General features: G+C 40.8%; 1 protein-coding gene across 24 annotated transcripts in view; it reads left to right on the plus strand.

Annotated features, from left to right (window-relative positions):
* The window catches only part of NRCAM (neuronal cell adhesion molecule), a 157,608-nt gene that overhangs the window by 49,486 nt on the left and 87,133 nt on the right, over positions 1–20,989 (plus strand). For 23 of the 24 annotated variants that reach the window (XM_054178326.1, XM_054178320.1, XM_054178316.1 and 20 more), the window contains exon 2: positions 3,142–3,231. The exons of the other annotated variant lie outside the window; for it this stretch is intronic. The gene's annotated coding sequence lies outside the window, so the exon portion shown is untranslated. The remainder of the gene's footprint in view (positions 1–3,141; positions 3,232–20,989) is intronic. 24 annotated transcript variants of the gene reach the window in all.

Consider the following 20,989-nt stretch of genomic DNA (forward strand, 5'->3'; position numbering starts at 1 on the left):
TCCAGAGCATGCTGGTGGCCAAACTCATGCACAGAAAATCAGAATTTACATTATTAATATTTTTCTTTAAAGTTGAATTCATGCTATCTCACTCACTTTGAAAACCAGACATCTGGGTATCAATTTATATTTTTGGGCATGGGTTTCCTGGTTATAATGAAATATATAGGACTTTACCTGTTCACCTGCAACCAGTCCATTGAAAGTATCCTCTTAAAGCACTTTGCATTGTGAAGAAGAATGCAAACTGTAAAAAGACTGAGATTTCATTTTTACTTCTTCATTGTTTCTGAGTTGATTTTTGGATGTTTAGGTACTCTTCTGTGGGTATAACTTCCTTGGAGTTTTGAGCTTTTGTTAAACTCCTTCCTAAGAGACTGTCAGAGAAAATAAACAATGTCAGGGTAGAAGAATTTGATCATGGACTGTAAATAGGTTAAAGCTGCAGATGTCAAGAAGAACTATAGCAAATATTTGTTTTTGGAGCAGCATCTGTGTAGTCCAGGCATCCAAAGAGACTGATAGTCTGACTGTTTCTTCCCCAGCAACTGAAAACAGTATGACTGTAGCACCATTTCTTTCCTCCCAATAAACATGAAAACTCCTAATACGTTGTAGTATGTCTCAAACCATATATATTACTGTATAAGCAAGTCATAATTTTCACCCCCTCTTTTAATGAGCATTAGAAGTGTGAGAAAGGTTACCCACAGTGTCAACAGACCTATGGTTTTCTGATATGTGTTACGTCTTACAAGTCATGTCTGGGTTTAACATCATGCCAAACTTTCAGACATACTTTACTGGTAATAATAGATAGCTACCTTGATGACAGGAATTTGTTCCTATTTAATTGGCATGGGGTGGTCTCCTCCTACATTTTAATGTTATGGAAAGTTCATCTTTTATAATATAGACGTGCCATACCCAACTTAATCTAAATTTCATCTCTGTACTGTGATTTTCCTATTTGGCTGCTAGGTAGGAGGTTTAGTTCCACTTATCCAAAATCATGAGAGCTGTGCTGCAGCCCAGAGTGATGATTTTGCAACTTAATACTGCAAGTCCATGGTGTATACTCTGGAGTGTTGCATGGAGGCAGATTGAGCATGCAGCTGAGGATGCAGTGCCATGCATGGGAGAATTGCAGGACTGTCTGGAGTGGAGAATCAAAACTTACAAAGTTTGGCCTATACTGCTTTTTGGAAGAGTCTCTTGCACTGGAGTGTTCCCCGAACTGTGTTCTGGTTTTGTGTTGGAGACAGTGAGTTGGTGGACTAAACCAGCCAGGAAGCAGCATGAATGGCAGGGTAGGCATTGCATTTATATAATAGAATATGTGTGATCGTTGTACTCAAGTGTTTTGGTCAATTAGGAGTTGAATGCATGTAGTAGTTCTGAATGCAAGTTCTGTATTGACTTTGGCTCATCAAAGTCTTGCTGGTTTGCAACCAGCTGTTCCAGCTTTATATAGAGGCGGGACATAGGAAGGAGGTTGAGTGCCTGAATGAAGACAGTGAAGTGAATTGAGTGCTTGAATGAAGGCAGCAGAGCAAATTACCAAAGTGAATTTCACCCCAGTGAAATTAATTACATAGGCCAAACTCCCAAAGTTACAAAGATGGTGTATTCTTTCCAGTGCTTTATTATGTAAGAGCAACAAGTTGTTTTGTTAGAACATCAAGAAGAGCAATTTATGAGGAGTGCTTTCTGTTACTGGAAGAAACAGCTACAAGAAAGTTCTGATCAACAGTTAGGGTCTTGCCAATTGACAGAACAATTTAAGACTGAAAAAGCTTTTTAAAGTATACTGGAATAAATAGTACAATTGCCTTAGTTTAAAATCAAGCTCATTCTACTGTTGTGAGTTGAGATTTTACAGTCTCTTCTGTCTTACTGCACCCATAAACAGTGAACTTTTAATTGCTTTTCTACAGATAAAGCTATATTTTTGAGTATATAAAATAATGGTGCTGTGATTTTAATCTGTTATTAGCTTCACTTCATCACCAGTTTAGTGAAATAAAGACTACATATAGTAGCAGGCATTGCTAAGTTTGCAGATGAGAAAGTGTGCTGTAAAATTAAAAGACTGTAAGGGAGATCTTCAGACACTTTGTGAAGCTCACTTTCAACATTCATGATCCTGCTTGAACTTTGCTTGCTTGAAAGTTCAAATCCATACATGCATTACCATGGAAAAATAAAAGCAGCCTTCTTCTCAGCAAAACCTTAGATCTATTTAAAATAGGGATTTCAAGCAGCAAAGATTTAGAGAAGAGGGAGGAACTAGGTGCATAATTCTGGTGAATAAACAAAGAAGGTAGCAGCTGTATTCAAAACCTCTCCTGATGTTTCCTCTTTCTTTGTATTTTGCTTTCAGTTTGGGCTGTCTGTATATGTGTGTATGTTATGTGGAGGGAGGGGACTGTCTGTCCCATCCCTGAACTAGAATTTAGGATCTTCTCCTAGATAGAGCATTAACAAAATGCCTGTAAACCCAGATCTCTCTCTTGTGACCAGCAGCTTTTCCTGCTTGCTGCCAGCTGCTGTGACCTCTTCCAGCAGATCTTTTTTTTAGAATCCTGAGTATCTTTATCCCTAAGAGCACTGAAGTGTTTGGTCCTGAGGAGACAGAGGTACTAGGTGCGCCTCAAGTTAGGTTACTGAATGCTAGAAGGTGTGGTAAGGCTTTCCTGTTGTCTTGGTGCCGTGGGTTAGTTGTTTGGGTGGTGTTGGATTGGTTGATGGGTTGGACGCGATGATCTTGAAGGTCTCTTCCAACCTGGTTTATTCTATGTATTCTATGTATTCTTGTTCAAGCTTTGTGAAGTGCTGATGATACAGCAAACCTGGATCTCTGAATAGGCGATCTGATCTGATGTGAACAGGTATTTGTTTTGGAGAGCTAAATGCAAATCATGATTATGAAACCTGAGGAGCTTCTTTTGTTTCCAGTGCTTCTTTATTTTTTTCTCAGTGCAACATATATACATTAGTTGCTGTTAAGGTATCATTCCACTAAACTGGATTTAGTATTACAGCTATTTTAAGACGTATCTGATATATTTGTTATAGTTTTAAGAGTGAGCGTAGTTATTGATCTTTATAAATATTTCAGCCTGTGTAATATCTTTTCAGGCAAGGCAGTAACATCCTGTCATACAGAGGATAAGAAAGAAGGAAAAGTAAAAAGAGAAACCATCCTGCTTTGAAGATTTTTGTACAAAGGTAAGATAGTTTTCTTCTCTCTAAATTTACATTTTCTGTGTAGCTGAGGAAGAAAAAAATGCTACTGGTATGAAGTCTCTGTCAAGTTTCTATCCTGCTATTCAGTTTTTAGTAAGTACTGTCAAGATAGTCATATAATGTGTTCTGCATTTACCTACATTTTCCTGTTTGTTTTACACTTTGGGATTAATACCATTTTTAAAGTACCCACTTGGCTTTTAACTAAAGAACTTATATCAAATACGTTAATTAGGAAATCAGCTAAAAGTACTTCATAGGTTCACATAATTGAAGGGAGGCTTAATCATCTCTTATGTCCCTTGTTGAAGAGAACAGGGGGACAAGTCAACTAGTGAAAAAGTGGACTTAGAAGGAACTTGTGATGTTTTTGGACTGAAAAACTCAGTTTTTTCTTCTGGCATAGATCACAGATGGTGATGGGGACATTCTGAATTCTTCTCTCTCATGGTTTAGGTCCTAAGGTTAAAATGCCTCTTTTCTAAGTTTTGAAGTAAGTTTTGATTTTTCTTTTTTTTTTTTTTTTCATTCCTTCTTCAACCCCTCCCTGCTATTATATTTGAACTGCATAAAACTTGCAGCATAAGAACTTGAAGCATAGAGTTAGCCTTACGTGAGGTCAGAAGCAGCTGCTGAATAGTCATCTGTGTTTTAATATCTGCTTTTTTTTTCCCCATGAAAAATCTGATTTGGGGGTCTTGAATACAGTGCTGTATACAGGCTACTGGAACAAGCCATTTCTATCTTTTATCGTGCGTGGGTGTGGATAGCTGAACACTGTTTTATCTGTCATTTATGTGTTCAAGCAGGAGGAGCATCTGAAAGCATCAATAATATGTTTAAAACAGAGAAGGGAGGAGATGGGCTCTGGAACGTTTTGACTTCTGAACTGTATACTGGTGGTATAACTAAAATAACATTTAGTGCATCCTCCCCTACAAAGATTGTTTCTGTTTTTTAATCTTTCAGAGATCTGTTCTGAAATGGTTCTCGTCTTAGTCACTTAAGAGTTAAATGTAGCTTTGGATGAAGAGCACTGTTACTGTAAGGTTTTTAAACAGGACTCCTCTGAAAAGAAAAGGGGGAAAAAAAAAGATAACCATTGAAGGCTCTGAAAGACTCTTTGGATGGTAACCAAGTTAAGGAAGCTCTGGGGTTCTTTGGCTTTGCTACTGACTGCTCTCACTCACCAAGATCCTGGCACCCTATCACTGTGCCCTCATTGCCTCCATAGCTCCAGCTCTCCTGTCAGAGAATGCCACCACACAATGTATCCCCTGGGGCTACTTGGATGAGTGACAACCAGACAGCTCCAAAATGACAAGTGTTTGAATGTCTAATTGGGTCAGTGCACAGGTGCCTGCTCCTCATGAGTGAGATGTTCTAAGTTTTTTGTGTAGCATTCTCTTGGTTCCTCTCATTTTTCTACAGTTGTAAAACAAAACTGTTGATACATTGATGTGAGAGAACAGGCATTAGAAAGAAGGATGATTTCCCATTAATCTGTTTTGGTTAAACTAGGTTTAGTGCTGGAGGGGAGGCAAAGAAATGCATTAAAGTGATGGATGTTTACTGAGACAAATGAACATTGTAAGAGATAAAGTGTTTTATTTGACTGGTGAAAACAAATACATTGTCTTATTCTCTGTTAGGTATTTGCATACTAGTTAGATGTAGAGGCTTGGGTATCAGCAAATGTATGGGAGAGAAAAAGGAATCATTGTCTTGTATCTGCACAATAAGGCTTTTCCTAAGTCTAATAAACAACTTGCCACCTTAGAATGCAGTTGGATGCAGACAGCTGATGTGCACTGGAACTGTTTTATCTCATTGAAGGCTTGATCTGTGCAGAGAAAACAACTGACAGTAAACTCGTAGTCTGTATTACTCAATGCAGTTGCTTTTCTTTCATCTCTTCCACAAAGAACCGTAGAATACCTGGGCTTGGAAGGGGTGTCTGGAGGTAGTCTAGATCAACACACCTCTTGCTCAAAGCACAGTCAACTCGAGCTGCTTGCTGTTTGGACAACTGATTCAAGAGGTTAACCAGCCTTACAGTAGAAAAGTGGTTTCTTCTGTTCAGATGAAAATGTTTTATATATGTGCCCATTGCCTCTTGCCCTATCGGAGGGCACCACTGAGAAGTGTTGTTTACCCCTGCCCCCATTACACATTTAAACCCATTGGTAAGATCTTCCTGAGCCTTCTCTTCTCCAGGCTGGAGTCTTGTCTTTTTCAGTATCACCACATATGTCAGATGCTCCAATCCCTTAATCATCTTTGCAGCCCCTTCACTGGACTGACTCAAGGATGCTTATGTTTCGCTTGTAGTGGGAAGCCCATGAATACGTGCAAGCATTCCAGACATGTCTCACCAGTGCAGGGTAGAGGGGAAGGATCATCTTCCTTGACCCACTGGCAACATTTTTCCTAATGCAAACCAAGATGCTATTGGCCTTCCTTGCTGTAATGGTGCACTGCTGGCTCATGGTCTACTTTGAGTCCACTAGGACTTCCAGCTCTGCTTTTCTGCAGAGCTACTTTCTGTCTGGTCATCCCCTATTTATACTGATGTTATTCCTCCTCCAGGATGCAGGACCTTTTATTTCCTTTTGTTGAACTTCATTAAATTCCTCTAGGCTTATTACTCAGCTTTTCAAAGTCCCTCTGACTGAATGTCAGTGCAACCAGCTGGTGTATGAATCACTCCTCCCAGTTTGTGTCATCAGGAAACTTTGAGAGTGCACTCTGTCCCATTGCCCAGGTCATGAATAAAGTGGTTGAAAGGCACTGGCTGTAGTGTTGTTCAGTGGGGTACACCAGCAATGGCTTTCCTCCAGCTGGACTTCATGCTGATCACAACCTTATGAGCCCAGCAGTTCAACAAGACTTCAGCCCCATATCACTGTCTGTTTGTCTAGTCTGTACTTCATCAGTTTGTCTATGGGGATTTTATGTGAGAGTGTCAAAAGCCTTGAAAAAGTCAAGATAAACAACATCTGCTGTTCTCCTGTCATCCACTGAGCCAGCCATTAACTGGTATGTTCTGCTCGGAGTGTCTCAGTCCAGCAGGTGCCTCTGGCAGGGTTGCTCCATGAAATCAGTCTCTTCCCAGTTCAAGGGTTGTTTAAAACAATATTGTCAGTTTTGCTTTGGCTGACTTGCATGTATGTTTCTAAAAGAATGCTTTTTAAACTGTGTATATGTAAAAGTGTGAAGAGCAGTCATTTAAACTATGTCAGGTTTAAATGTATTCTAAGTGGTGTTAAGTCAGCAATGTAGCTATTGTCAACAATGTTTAGATAGCAGCCATTTATGTTTTTACCTTGGCCTTACTAATAAAAAGACCTGCTTAAAGAGGTGAAATACAAAGAGAAGTTTGACACAGTGCTGTAGAGCTGTTTGTTTTACGGTAAACATACTCAAGAAAGGAAACTTTTAATTGGTAGGAATCACAGGAATTATTTATAATAATGAGAGTAACAGAAATGGCATTTTTCACATTGTTCCTTGTAAAACTTCACTTGCGAAAAATGTCCTCTAACAGGACAGGGATATCATCTAGTTGAATTTAGGAAACTTGACAGGAGAAGAGAAACATATTTCAGTAATATAAAGTTTCTTAGCATCAGCAATGAGAGGGTGTAAGGGGTTTCTTAATCAAGAAGGTAAATAGAAGTATTTTTAAGTGACAAATTCTTTCTAGAAATCAGAGGCATTTTTAATGATTTGGAAAACAGAAGGGGAACACTGCTAGTGGAAAAGCCTGAGCTTGTTTATGCTAAAAATACCTCCCAAAGCTTTTATTTATTGATAATTAAAATGAATTTATGAAACACATCAGCTTACAAAAAAAGAGTTTTAAACCAAAGTAGTTTCAGCTCTCTCTCCTGAACAGCCACTCCTCCCCAAGCCTGTAGTGCTGCTGGGGGTAGTTGTAGCCAAAGTGCAGAACCTGGCATTTGTCCTCACTGAAACTCATACAGTTGGCTTTGGCACATCAATCTAGTCTGTCTGATCCCTCTGCAGAGCCTCCCTACCCTCAAGCAGATCAACACTTTCACTGAGCTTGGTGGTGTCTGCAGACATCACAAGGTTTCTTTCTGTGTTTTTCCTCCTGTATCTATCTTTCCTGACTGTATTTATCTATTCTGTTCTGTTCTATTCTATTCTATTCTAGCAGGCATAAGAGGTGCTTCTTACTTTTGTACTCCTGAAAAGTGCCCTTTAGATTAGCAGGTGCTGTGCACATGTTTGGTATTCTCAGTGGATGTCAGTCCCAAACTCCCAAACTGAGACCATTTCTGAGCCATTTTTTTAATGCTGTTTGACCTTGGATATATATTTCAAAATCTCAGTAATTTCACACCATAAGTAGTGCCTTAAAAAAAAGCCAAAAAATAAATGCTGTGTCAGGAAGTTGTCATGAGAGGTGCAGAGATAAATGTAGACAACACAGGGAACACCAATGATGATAATGAAGGAAGAGGCAATATATTTGTATACAAATAATGGGTTTCCTTTTTTTTCAGAGATATGAACTGAGGTTAAAATACTGAAACCATATATGAAGACCAATACAATTCAAGTAATGGGAAAAGCAGTAGAAAATAAATTTAAATAAATAATATATAAGAAATAATAGTTGGTCTGTTGAAGTAATCGTAGAATCATCAGGGTTGGAAGTGCCCTCAAAGATCATCTAGTTCCAACTTCCCTGCCACAGGCAGGGACCCGTTCCACTAGATCAGGTTGCTCAGAGCCATATCCAGCCTGGCCTTAAAGACTTAGGGGGATGAGGCTTCCATTACCTCTTTGGTCAACCTGTTCCAGTGTCTTACTGCCCTTATGGTGAAGAACTTCTTCCTAATGTCTCCTCTAAATCTCCCCTCCTCTAGCTTGCATCCATTCCTCCTAGTCCTTATCACTACCTGACACCCTAAAAGTCCCTCACCAGCTTTCCTGTAGGCCCCCTTCAGATACTGGAAGGCCACAATAAGGTCTCCTTGGAGCCCTCTTTTCTCCAAACTGAACAACCCTAACTCTCTCAGCCTGTCCTCATAGGAGAGGAACTCCAGTCCTCTCATCACCCTCCTGGCCCTTCTCTGGCCATGTTCTAGCATGTCCATGTCTTTCTTGTAATAGGGACTCCAGAACTGGACACAGTGCTCCAGGTGGGGTCTTAGGAGAGCAGCGTAGAGGGAATATCCTCTACATGTCCTCAGTATGAATTTGTATGCAAAAAGCCTATCTTTAATTAAAAATTAAATAATACAGTTAAGGTTAGACCCTTGTGATAATGTATTCCAACACCCTTAACAGGCCTGAGTATCTGGTGTTTACAAATCTTGTTTGTTCTTGATTGACCATTTTAACAGTATTCACTAAAATATTCATAATAAAATGTGTCATGAGTGATTAGCAGCCTATATTCTATCACCAACAGTTGTTTTTTATTAAAACAGTTGTTCCCAAACAACAAGTGGATTATTTATACCATGCTACACGAGCGTGACTCAGTGTTAGCTCAATTTATGTTTTTCTGACAGATAACAGTTTGCAGAACTGCATGAAGTGCATAGTTTGCAGTGTTGTGAAATGTCATCGTTTCTCTTATAGTTATTTAGCATTATCTTTACAAAGAAATTCCTCTTTTAAGCCTTGCATTTCCTGTCATGCAAGAATTTTGTCTTACTATGGAAATGTATTTCTTCTGAGATTTGAAACTGAGAATCGAAAATTGTTTCAGCTACTGCAAAACTATTTTACTAACTTCATGTTCTTCTTCGCTGTATTTCTTGTGTCATCATTTGAACCTCATCAACTTGAAATATGTGGAACATAGTCAATTTGGAGGACCTGCCAAGAATGGAAGAATAAGTAGAAATTTCAGTTGTCTAAGAAACACATTTTCAAACTGATTTGAAATTGATTTGAGTTCTAGTGCTTGTGCCACTAATTACCTGAATAACGATCCCAGTTCTCAAGAGCATTGTTCCAACAAAACTTAAGGTTGTGTTTTGTAGGAACTGCTACCTCCTGCATATGGCTGCATTTAGCTCAGTCAGCTTGGTCCAGTCAAAAATTGATTTTTGTTTTGTTATGGCTGGAGGCCTGAACAGCAACTCTGCACTCCTTACCGACTGTGGAAAGATAAATTAAGTATACAGACTGTTCCCTCTGGAGTCTCTCAGGGCTGGTCTACAGCTTGAAAGTTTTGTTGGCAATTTACTGGGCAATTAAATTCTCAGGGAGTACTTCAAGGGAAAATGGATGTTTGGCTGGCAGCAATAGATGTTTTCCAGCCAGAGAAAAGAGAAAAATCTTGCAAGGAAGATTTAAGCCCTGTAAGCATTTTTAAAATAACCTGTTACCAACTGTCTTATCTTCCTTCTAGTTTGAGATTGCTCAGACATGTTTCTCCAATCCTCTGGAGCTCTCACACCACACAAGTTTTGAAGGTGTTGAATCTGCTTCACATCTAGAACAGCAAACTATAGAGTATTGCATGCTTCCTCCTGTTCATGACTTATAAGCAGTTGTAAAATTCATGAGGTAGAACCATATATTGAACAGGCTCTAATTTCTGGTTTCATGCTGATTTAACAGTACTATGAACTCTCAGGAGAAAGACAAAATTTGAAGTTTTCCAGTAGTTTCTATTGGCTGTGATAGGCATCTTCTCACTGTGATTGCTAGTTGTCCTTAATACTGTGCACAAAAGTGTCTCTTTCTGTGTTTGATGTAATAAGGAGTGTAGATGCCCAAAGCAACAATGTGAATACTTTTCTGGAACTAGGGGCTTAGCGTTCCAGACTGGAACACTATGGTGTTCAGTACTGGGAAGCCTGTATCTGTTTGTTTTTCATCTGGGTTTGGTCCAATGTGTTCAAGGAGGATCCTTTGGCTTGTGCAAACAGTATTTGATATTCTCATGTTTCTTTGTCAGGCTATAGAATATCCCTGAGTTGTGTAGCGTCCAGCAGTAAATCACTGAACTGGTCAACAGCAAAGTTTTCTTCCCCTAGGAAAAAAACCCAAATACTCCAAACACTGAGTTGCAGATTGTGACAGCAAATGTTTCCTGAACCCATGATTTTTCTTGCAGCTCCTCTTTTCCCAGAGCTTCAGCTCTTTTCCTACACCTGTTGTTCAGTGGAGGTCTCTGCTGTGAGGTATAGATCATGCCTTCAGGGTTGCAAGTAACCTTCAAGAAAAGATGTTGCACAGAAGTGAGCATGTCAGAGAAAGGTAACAGAGAGCACAGACTTGGGAGACAAATAAACTATAAGGGCAATATGTAGCATGTGCATTTATACCTTGACAGATGTCAGGACTTATCGCTGTTATGCACGCAGTTACCTTCCTTGTCTGTTTAGTACAGTAACTGTCAGTGACATGTTGTCTGACATGAGCTTCTCTGTGGAGCCTGTGGGATGTGGTTTGCAAAGCACCTTTGCTCTCAGGCACTCTGTTGCAACCTGTCCTTATAAGCCTCAGGAAATCAGATTATTTGACCTGTACTTCCCTCCCAAATGTAAAGCATATTAGTTCAGTGTAACCTCCATTTCGTTTCTGGGAGGCACCCACCTTGTATGAGGATGTGGCTCCTTTGGTACTTGTTTTCAGCTAGAGAAGGATTCAAGGACCATGTCAGCCAAATATCCTACAGTCTATCGGCCTGCCTGACTTTCTCCCTGCTGATGGGTATTGCCCTCCTATGAGCGTTAATTGTTGGAATCTTGTTAATTCTATTCTTAATTGAGCCAGCTGAAAGAGGACATTTAGAATGGAATAGAATAGAATTAACCAGGTTGGAAGAGACCTTTGGGATCATCCAACACTATCTAATCAACTAAACCATGGCACGAAGCACCCCATCAAGTCTCTTCCTAAACACCTCCAGTGATGGTGACTCCACCACCTCCCCAAGCAGCCCATTCCAATAGGCAATCACTCTTTCTATGAAGAACTTCTTCCTAACATCCAGTCTAAACCTCTCCTGGTGCAGCTTGAGACTGTGTCCTCTTGTTCTGGTGCTGGTTGCCTGGGAGAAGAGACCAGCCCCCACCTGGCTACAACCTCCCTTCAGGTAGTTGTAGAGAGCAATAAGGTCTCCCCTGAGCCTTCTCTTCTCCAGGCTAAGCAACCCCAGCTCCCTCAGCCTCTCCTCATAGGGCTTGTGCTCCAAACCCCTCACCAGCTTTGTTGACATGTTCCAGCAAGTCAACATCTTTCCTAAACTGAGGGCCCCAGAACTGGACACAGGGCTCAAGGTGTGGCCTAACCAGTGCTGAGTACAGGGGCACAAAATGACCTCCCTGCTCCTGCTGGCCACACTATTCCTGATCCAGGCCAGGATGCCATTGGCCTTCTTGGCCACCTGGGCACACTGCTGGCTCATGTTCAGCCTACTATCCACCAGTACCCCCAGGTCCCTTTCTGCCTGGCTGTTATTCAGCTGCTCTGACCCCAGCCTCTAGCACTGCGTTTGTCTATAACCTTACAGAGCCCATAGTCTCAAGCTGCACCAGGGGAAATTTTGGCTCAAGGTGAGGAGAAAGGTCTTCACTGAGAGAGTGATTTGCCATTGGAATGTGCAACCTTGGTGATACTGTGATACTGTATGCTAGTGAAGAAATTAATTGGACACAGACCTATAGTGGTGGACTAGAAGCCAGTTTAATTTGATGAAGAGTTAGACTATAGTTCTAGTTTTGTCAGGTGGTTTTGTGGAACCTAGCCTAGCATGCATAAGTCTAAAGATACAGAGCTAAAAGTTTTTCCTGAAACTTATTAGGCAGAGGCACGAAGAATAACCTCAGTTTTGAAAAGATCTGAGCCAAAAGTGGCCCTGTAATGTGATCAATAAAATACTAGATTGGACAATGTGGACAGTGTCATCAGAAGTGAAAAATCTTACAGTATCACTTTCCGTTCAGTTAGGATCAGCATTAGAACAGTAAAATGTAGCACATGATTTCAGACTTCTAATTAAACACCAAGGATGGCATTCCCTCTGTCACAAAAGGGGAAATCTAAATTTTGTGATCACAAAAACTCTCTAGTGATGCTTTTATTGCAACCCTCGTAAGACTTTTTCTAGTTCACAAAGGAACTACATTTGTAGAAATATCTATGGAGTATCAACATTTTCAAGCTTTAAATGATTAATCTATACAAGATTAGTAGAATCCAAAGCAAAAACATTGTTGAATAATGCATGCTGAAGAATACATAATCTCTTATTTATTCCACAGGGGCTTTGGGTTTTGTTCTGGGATTCATGAGCACTCATGGGTCTTCCAAAAATTAGCAGATGTGAGTGCTGTAATAGCTCAATAATGTCATCTGTCTGGCATCAGAAGCTCTCTTTTGCAGTAGCTAAGTATCTTTTGATACTTGTTGTGGTCCGGTAATGTTGTAAAGCTCCCTGGCTTCACTGAAGAGTAAATGACTGAGTATCAGCAGTTTGTAAAGCCTTTTAATACTGCTGAAAGAACAGATAATGACAGTGTAGAGTGCTAGAACAAAATAACAAAGACTGGATATACACATGTTGATGGCCACTTAGTTTTTAAAATAATTACAGTTCATGTGGTTTTGGCTTTTACAAGTTAGGAGTATAAATACTTTTCATTGCATTTCTGCAAAGTGTTACTCAGAAAACACATTTCTGTCAAATGTTTAGCCATAGAAAGAAAAAAAAAACACATTTCTTTGAAACTTGTCATCCAGTCATCTGTCAGTATATTAATTAGTTTTTGAAATGCCACCGAAGCAGCCATGAATTTAAAAGGGAAAGGTTGTTTTGAAAGAGGATATATCCTTCTCATCTTAAAATTTATACTAGAGTTTTGTAAGTAAATGACTAACCTAATCAAAGTGACAGAAGAAATTAAATATTCTGCCTGGCAAAATGCAATAAGAATTGAATCTGTGGATTATTCACAAAGGCTTTTATCCCTGTCTTGTTCTGTAATTCATTTAAAGCAAGTCATGACAGCCTGGAAAAGGCATGGACAGATTCTGTGGGAACGGTAGAAAGTAGTACCTTTGTGTCTGCCTACTACAGCACTTGGTCTCAGTCAAGTAGAAAAAGGAAGGACTTACCTACTCTCACTACCAGGGGAATGCATTCACCTCTGTTCAAAAAGTATGCTTTCTTTCATGGAGAAAGGTTAATGTACTTTTAATTGCATACTGTACTCAATGAGGTTGTTCGGGGATTGTTTAGTCTGGAGGAAAGGAATCTGAGGGGAGATTTCTCACTCTCTACAACTACCTGAAAGGAGGTTGTGGCAAGATCGATGTTGGCCTCTTGTCCTTAGTAGCAAGTAATAGGACAAGAGAAAATGGCCTCAAGTTGCATCAGGGAAGGTTTAGATTGGATAGTAGATGAAAATTCTCCACTGAAAGAGTTCTCAAGGGAGTAGGCTCCAGGGAGGTGGTTCAATCCCCAGTCCTGGAGGTGTTTAAAGGCACATAGATGTGGTGATAAGGGACATAGTTCAGCACCAGACTTGACAGAGTTATGTAATTGTTGGACTTGATCATAAAGGTCTTTTCCAACTAAAACAACTGTGTGATTTGATGTGTAAATTTATTATGGATTTCTGAGTAAAGCATCTTTAGAATTACAGCTAGTTTAGCAGAAAACTTGCTGCAAAAGTTCTTGTGCCTACCGACATCCCCCTACAATTATTAGTGACACAGTTGGTACTTCTTTTATATTTAACATACCTGACTACCGTTGGAGTAGGGTTTTGTTGCCATTAGAGAAGGCATCTTTATGCTGATAAGCCTAGTTACCACTGTTTGTTCTGAGAAAGCTAAACTAAACTAAATGCCTTTCTGCTCAAAAACATCTTTGTACTTGGGAACCTTTTGTTTGGGGTGTTCTACAGATTTGTAAAATGGAAAGTTTGCACGCGTGTGCTCCCTCACACAGGTGAGTGTGAAATATGCTGCAGGCAACAGCACGCTGAAGACAAGGGAGAAGCTTTGATAGCCTAAAAAGTGTCACTTCGTGGCCAGGGCCAAAATGGAGGCAGTGAGCTGTGTGGTCAGGACGCTTCCTGAAAAGGCTCTGAAGTTTTGAGTGCGAAAAAAGCATCCAATTTCTTTTTGAAGGAATGCCATGTTAGACTCACAGATGAATCAAGTGCATTTTCAAAAGCTCACACTGAGATGCCTCTTGGCCACATTCATGCTGAAAGTGGTTTTTCTCTTACCTTGCTGTATTGACAGAGCTTTGAGAATTTCTGCTTGTTTTTTTCCCTGAAAGTATACCAACAATTGAGATGAAATTTGTAGCCATAAATTCTCACAATTCTTTATTCTCCTATGAGCTTTTCCTTAACGTGGCACACAATTTTAACAAAAATAAGCAAAAATAGATTTAGAATTCTGGCATCCTCACAGTCAAGATTAAGAATTGTGAATTGGATGATGGATGGTGAGATGGATTGGGACCTTGTTGAAAGGCTGGTCTCAAGAGTTGTGGTCACTGGGGCAGAGTCTAGTTGGAGGCCTGTAGCTAGTGGTGTCACTTGGGCTGGTACTGGCTCCAGCCCTATTCCATATATTCATTGATTATCTGGATGAAGGGATAGAGTGTACCCTCAGCAAGCTTTCTGATGGTACAAAACTGGGAGGAGTGGCTGACATGCCGGAAGGCTGTGCTGCCATCCAGTGTGTCTGAGACAGGCTAGAGAGCTGAGCATGGAGGAATCTAATAAAATTCAATGCGGGCAGGTGTAAAGAACAAGCCCGTGTGTCAGTGCAGGCTGGGGGCTGATCTATTGGAGAGCAGCTCTAGGGAAGAGCACCTGGGAGTCCTGGTGGATAACAGAATGACCATGAGACAGCAATGTACCCTTGTGGCCAAGAAGGCCAATGACATCATAGGGTGCATCTAGAAAAGACTGGCAAGCAGGTTGAGGGAGGTTCTCCTCCCCCTCTACTCTGCCCTGGTGAGGCCATATCTGGAATATTGTGTCCAGTTCTAGGCTCCCCAGTCCAGGAAGGACAAGAACTTGCTGGAGAGGGTACAGAAAAGAGCTACAGAGATGATTAGTTGACTAGAACATCTTCCTTATGAGGAAAGACTGAGAGAATAGGGTCTTCTTGGTCTGGGAAAGAGAAGACCGAGGGGAGGATTTTATAAATGCTTATAAATACTTAAAGGGGGAATGTCAGGAGGATGGGACCAGTCTGTTTTCAGTGGCACCCAGGGACTGGACAAGGGGTAAATGGTCACAAACTTGAACATAAGTTTCCATTTAAATGTGAGGAAGAGCTTTTTTGATTTAGGGGTGATGGAGCACTAAAATAAGCTTCCTGGAGAGGTAGTGGAGTCTCCATCTCTGGTGGCATTTGAAACTTGCCTGGATGTGTGCTTGTGTGACCTTCTTTAGGCGAACCTGCCTTGGTGGGGAGCTGCACTCGATTTCCAGAGGTCCCTTCCAACCCCCCCCTGTTACATAATTCTGTGATTCTTTGATACAAATTGGTGAGTTCTGATGGATCTTGGGTTAATTCTCCTGATATGTGACATTCTAGAGTATCACAATAACCTAACAATTTTTCTGTTACCTACCTGTCTTTTTCTGCACTCCTTTTACATAAACACCTTAAATATGGATTTTTCAGTTTCCTTTTTAAAAGCTGCTTTGACTTTTAGATAACTTTATGAATTCCATATAATTTGCAAACTGGTGTGCTAATGAAAAACATCTGTTGTGCCAAACTTGCATTTGAGATGCAAGTGAGCACAGAAGCTGCACAGTTGAGGTACTTTATTTTTGAAGGAGAGTGCTCATCAAAGCAACATGTTCTGATTTTTCAGAGCAGACTAAATACTGTTTTTATATGTGTATGTCTGCATATATAATAATCAGCAAAATATGTGTGTGTATATAGCTATATAACTCTGATTAAAGTAATTACATAACATATATGATTAATTTTCCTGTCTCAGGAAAAATGAGTCTTCAAATGTATAGTTTAGACTGGCTCTGGCCAGCCTGATCTAGTGTGAGGTGACCCTGCCCATGACAGGGGGGTTGGAACTAGATGATCCTTGTGGTCCCTTCCAACCCTGACTGATTCTATGATTCTATTTACGAAGTACACTCTGTAAAATATATGTGAAGGATTGTCCTATGCTAGAATTATTTTGCAGAGGATCACAAACATTGATATGTGGTAGTTGTCTACACCTTTCTGAACTATTGTATTCCCACTAAACCAAACAAGTCCTATTTGAATAAATTAATGTAAAAGGCTGGTGGATATAAGAGGAAATTAAATATATATGTATATATAAAATATATCTCTTTATTATAAATAATAAAGGTTTGGCATTCCTTTTCATGATTTAGGGAGTTTGCAGAATATAGCACTTCAGAACTAAAAATTCACACATCTAACCAACTACACTAGGAACAGTGCTGCAACTCATCAAGAAATAGAGGGACATGTTTTGAATCATAAAAGTAGTAAAAATGGAATGGCAACACCATTTTTTTTAATGAAATATGCAGTGAAATTTATGAATTCATCTGTCAGCTTGTGAAATGTGTCTCAGACATGGTGAAAGAAGAATCAATATGGGCTTTACAGGCTTCCGTGTTGTTGTGATACAGACTTGTCACAGGGAAGCACATGAAAGCCGGAGATCCTTTTTTTTGTCTTCTTCCTTATGTGCATTAGGTGTAATTCCACTGAGGTTAGTGCACCTCTGTGCATGTGAAGTGATGTAAATAGAGTTTGGTCCAACATGGTGCTCTTGTTAGTTACTTCTTGTTAGATTGTTATATCTGAAGTAAATTTTCTGTGAGGTAGAACTTTCAGTGCAGGATTTTTAGTAAGAGGACTATAGGATTTTTCCTGCAGTAGTATGTATTTAGACCTGTTGTAGGTTAAGGGAATTCAAGAGTTAATTGATATAGCCATAAAGAAAAGTCCTCCAGAAGGTAGAGAATCCCATGGGGATGGGCAATTCATCCCAGGATACTGTAATCTGTCTGATCCATTTTCCTGTATTTCTCTGTTTAAGAGAGTGTACAGCTAAAGCTCACTTTTTCTTCTCTCCGGTCAAGATGCACATACTCTTGTCTTAAAGTTTGTGGGGGAGATCAAGAATAGTGTGGCCAGCAGGAGCAGGGAAGTCATTGTGCCCCTGTACGCTGCGCTGGTTAGGCCACACCTTGAGTTCTGTGTCCAGTTCTGGGCCCTGCAGTTTAAGAAGGACATTGAGACACTTGAAGGTGTCCAGAGAAGGGCAGTGAGGCTGGTGAGAGGCCTTGAGCACAAGCCCTATGAGGAGAGGCTGAAGGAGCTGGGATTGTTTAGCCTGGAGAAGAAGAGGCTCAGGGGTGAGCTGAGCCAGGGGAAGTTTAGGCTTGAGGTGAGGAGAAGGTTCTTCACTGAGAGAGTCATTCGCCATTGGAATGGGCTGCCCAGGGAGCTGGTGGAGTCACCATCCCTGGAGGTGTTCAAGAGGGGATTGGATGTAGCATTTGGTGCCGTGGTTTAGTCATGAGGTCTGTGGTGACAGGTTGGACTTGGTGATCTTTGAGGTCTTTTCCAGCCTTAGTGATTCTGTGACTGTGATTCTCTTGGCCTTGGTTGGCAGTGAATTTCCAGCTATGCAACTGGGCCTGTTGAAGCCTGTGGTAGGCCTGAGTCTGGGGGTGGGGGAGGGGGCAGTTGGCTGCTCTTGAGCCTGCTAAGGCTGAGTGAGGTGGAGGTTTTGTTTGTTTGTTTGTGGTTAGTTTTGGGGTTTTTTTGGTTGTTGTTGGGGTTTTTGTTTGGGGTTGGTTTTGTGTTTTGGTTTTGAATTGTTAGGGTTGGAAGGGACCTCAAGGATCATCTAGTTCCAACCCCCCTGCCAGGGGCAGGGACACCTCACACTATACCAGGTTGCTCAGAGCCACATCCAGCCTCGCCTTAAAAACCTCCAGGAATGAGGCTTCCACCACTTCTCTGGGCAACCTGTTCCAGTGCCTCACCACCCTCATGGGGAAGAACTTCCTAACATCCAGTCTGAATCTACACATTTCTATTGTTTTTCCATTCCCCCTAGTCCTATCACTACCTGACACCCTAAAAAGTCCCTCACCAGCTTTCTTGTAGGCCCCCTTTGGATTCTGGAAGCCCACAATAAGGTCTCCTCAGAGCCTTCTCTTCTCCAGACTGAATAGCCCCAACTCCCTCAGTCTGTCCTCATAGGAGAGGTGCTCCAGCCCTCCAGTCATCCTTGTGGCCCTTCTCTGGACATGTTCCAGCACATCCAGATCCTGCCTGTAACAGGGGCTCCAGAACTGGATGCAATCTCCAGGTGGGGTCTCACCAGAGCAGAGTAGAGGGGAAGAATCACCCCCCTTGACTTGCTGGCTGTGCTTCTCTTGATGCGGCCCAGGATGTGATTGGCTTTGAGGGCTGCAAGTGCACACTGCTGACTCATGTTGAGCTTCTCATCCACAAGCACCCTCAAGCCCTTTTCTTCAGGGCTGCTCTCAAGCCAGTTGCTGCCCAGCCTTTATGGGTGCTTGGGTTGCCCCAACCCAGATGCAGGACCTTGCACTTGGTCTTGTTGAACTTCATGAGGTTGTCATGGGCTCACCTCTCCAGCCTGTCAAGGTCCCTCTGGATGGATTCCTTCCCTCCAGCGTGTCTGCTGCACCACACAGCTTGCTGAGGATGCAGTTGCTGAGGTTTCTGGAAGATTTTGACCTGGTAGGCCCAAATATATTCCTTCTGCCTGAATATACCTGTGTATATTTGTAAATATAATTTCCATTTAAAATTCTGATCCAGTGTGGAGCATTTTTATTTTACTCCTTGGAAAAAGGGATCAAGTATCTTTTCTGTCCTTTTGCCCTGGGCAGTTCGTGGCTCAAAACTAGGACAAGACTTGAAAGTCTTACAGTGTAGAGGGAAACAGATTCAAAAAGCTTCCATTTTGGAAGGAACATGGAGAAAAGTCCCCAAGCCTTTGAAAGTCTCTAGTTCTGTTAATGAAAAAAAGAGAAGTTCAAAGACAAGATTAGATTTAAGATGACGTAGAAAAGTAAAAACCTCATTGCTCTCAATAACTGCCCAAAAGGAGGTTGTAATGAGGTGATAGGACTAGAGAAAATGACATTAAACTATGCCAAGGGAGGTTTAAATTGGATATTAGGAAAAAAAAATCTTTATGTAAAGAGTGGTCAGGCATTGGAATAGGTTTTCCAGGGAGGTAGTGAAGTTGCCATCCCTGGAGATGTTTAAGAAATGTGGACATGGCACTTTGGGGCATGGATTGCTCATCATGGTGGTGTTAGGTTGATGGCTGGACTCAATCTTAGAGGCCTTTTCCAACTGAAACAATTCTATGATTCTATTTAAATGCCTCCTAGGGAGAAGTTTAGCATCCCTTCCCATTGTTAAGTTAATGCTTACAGTCCAACCTTATGTCATGTTTTATCCAACATCTTGTCCTGAACATGTGAAAAAGTTTTAAAGACTCTGTGGGTTTTGAAGTTGCTGAATATGAGACTGAATATGAGAATAAGGGTTTGAACAAGTTAACTTGAAGTGCATCTTAGTTTTTCCATGATTATAGGCAGTAAATGATCAAATGTTATAAGATTCTACTAAAGTCAGCAAATGGGATGCTAAAGTGAAAAGCAGTTTAAAAAGAAGGTATGGCTGTGAATCACAGGGACATGAAGAAACAGGGTCCTTGCTGAAGGCCAAGTGAAAGAATGCTTATATTGAGCAATTGAATAATCTGAATGAAAAAGCAAAGTGAAAACTGTGACAGCAGCATGACAGAATTCCTTGGGAAATTGAGTAAGTCTGCAGTTCTGAAAAGAAAGCCTGTTTGGGAGACCATCTTTGAATAACTTATTTTAGCCTTTTATGGACTTCGTAGAAATTTGAACATTCACAATGGATGTTGTTGACTTTCTATTCATTGAGTCAAATGGAGTAACTCAGAGATATTAGGGTCTCTGGGATTTTGAAAGCATTTTTAAGAGAGGCAATTGTGTATCAGTTCCTATTTTCAGATGCTTGATTTTGCTCTGAAGTAGTTTTCCTTGGCATTGCAGAGTATTCCTCTCCAGTGCTGCAGTAGGGAGGAACAGAGTCAACTTATTGTGATGGGAATACTTGATTATAACATTCACCCAGCTGAGATCCATGAAGATGTAGGCCGGGGGTGCAGTTTCACAGGTTTCCTTACTTGTTTAATTTCAGGCTGTTGTATGAAAGAGGTAGTTCATTTGGGGAAATTTGCCATGTCAGAACCTAATCTTTTCTTCTGTAGATTTCTTTTCTCTTGAATCAACGAACTGATGTAGCTACAATTCTTTAATGCAAGAAGAGAGGGCAGGAACTTGCAGCGAGGAACAGAAGAAGAGCTCAGGACCTCTCCATATCTTCTTGACAGCTACTTGTCGTTAAATCTGAGAAAGCCTGGTGTGAAAATCACCCCTAAATAAAGAAGCAACTTTTTCATTCAAGTGAAAGGCAATGTTAAATATAAGTGTAAGCACCAGTCTTGCAAAAGAGGGAGTGTAGCAAGTCAATTCCACTCCTCCATATTCCCCCCTTAGCCAGATTCTATTTTAATTTGTGGAAATTAGTTAGCTGCATGGTTCTGTGACTTCCCAGAAAAACAAAGAAGAAAAGTGGTTGTCCTAGTCTCTACACACCTTTTTCATACATGCAGTTGGGGAAGATTAAG

The sequence above is a fragment of the Dryobates pubescens genome, chromosome Z (genome assembly GCF_014839835.1).
Source record: "Dryobates pubescens isolate bDryPub1 chromosome Z, bDryPub1.pri, whole genome shotgun sequence".
NCBI classification, from domain to species: Eukaryota; Metazoa; Chordata; class Aves; order Piciformes; family Picidae; genus Dryobates; species Dryobates pubescens.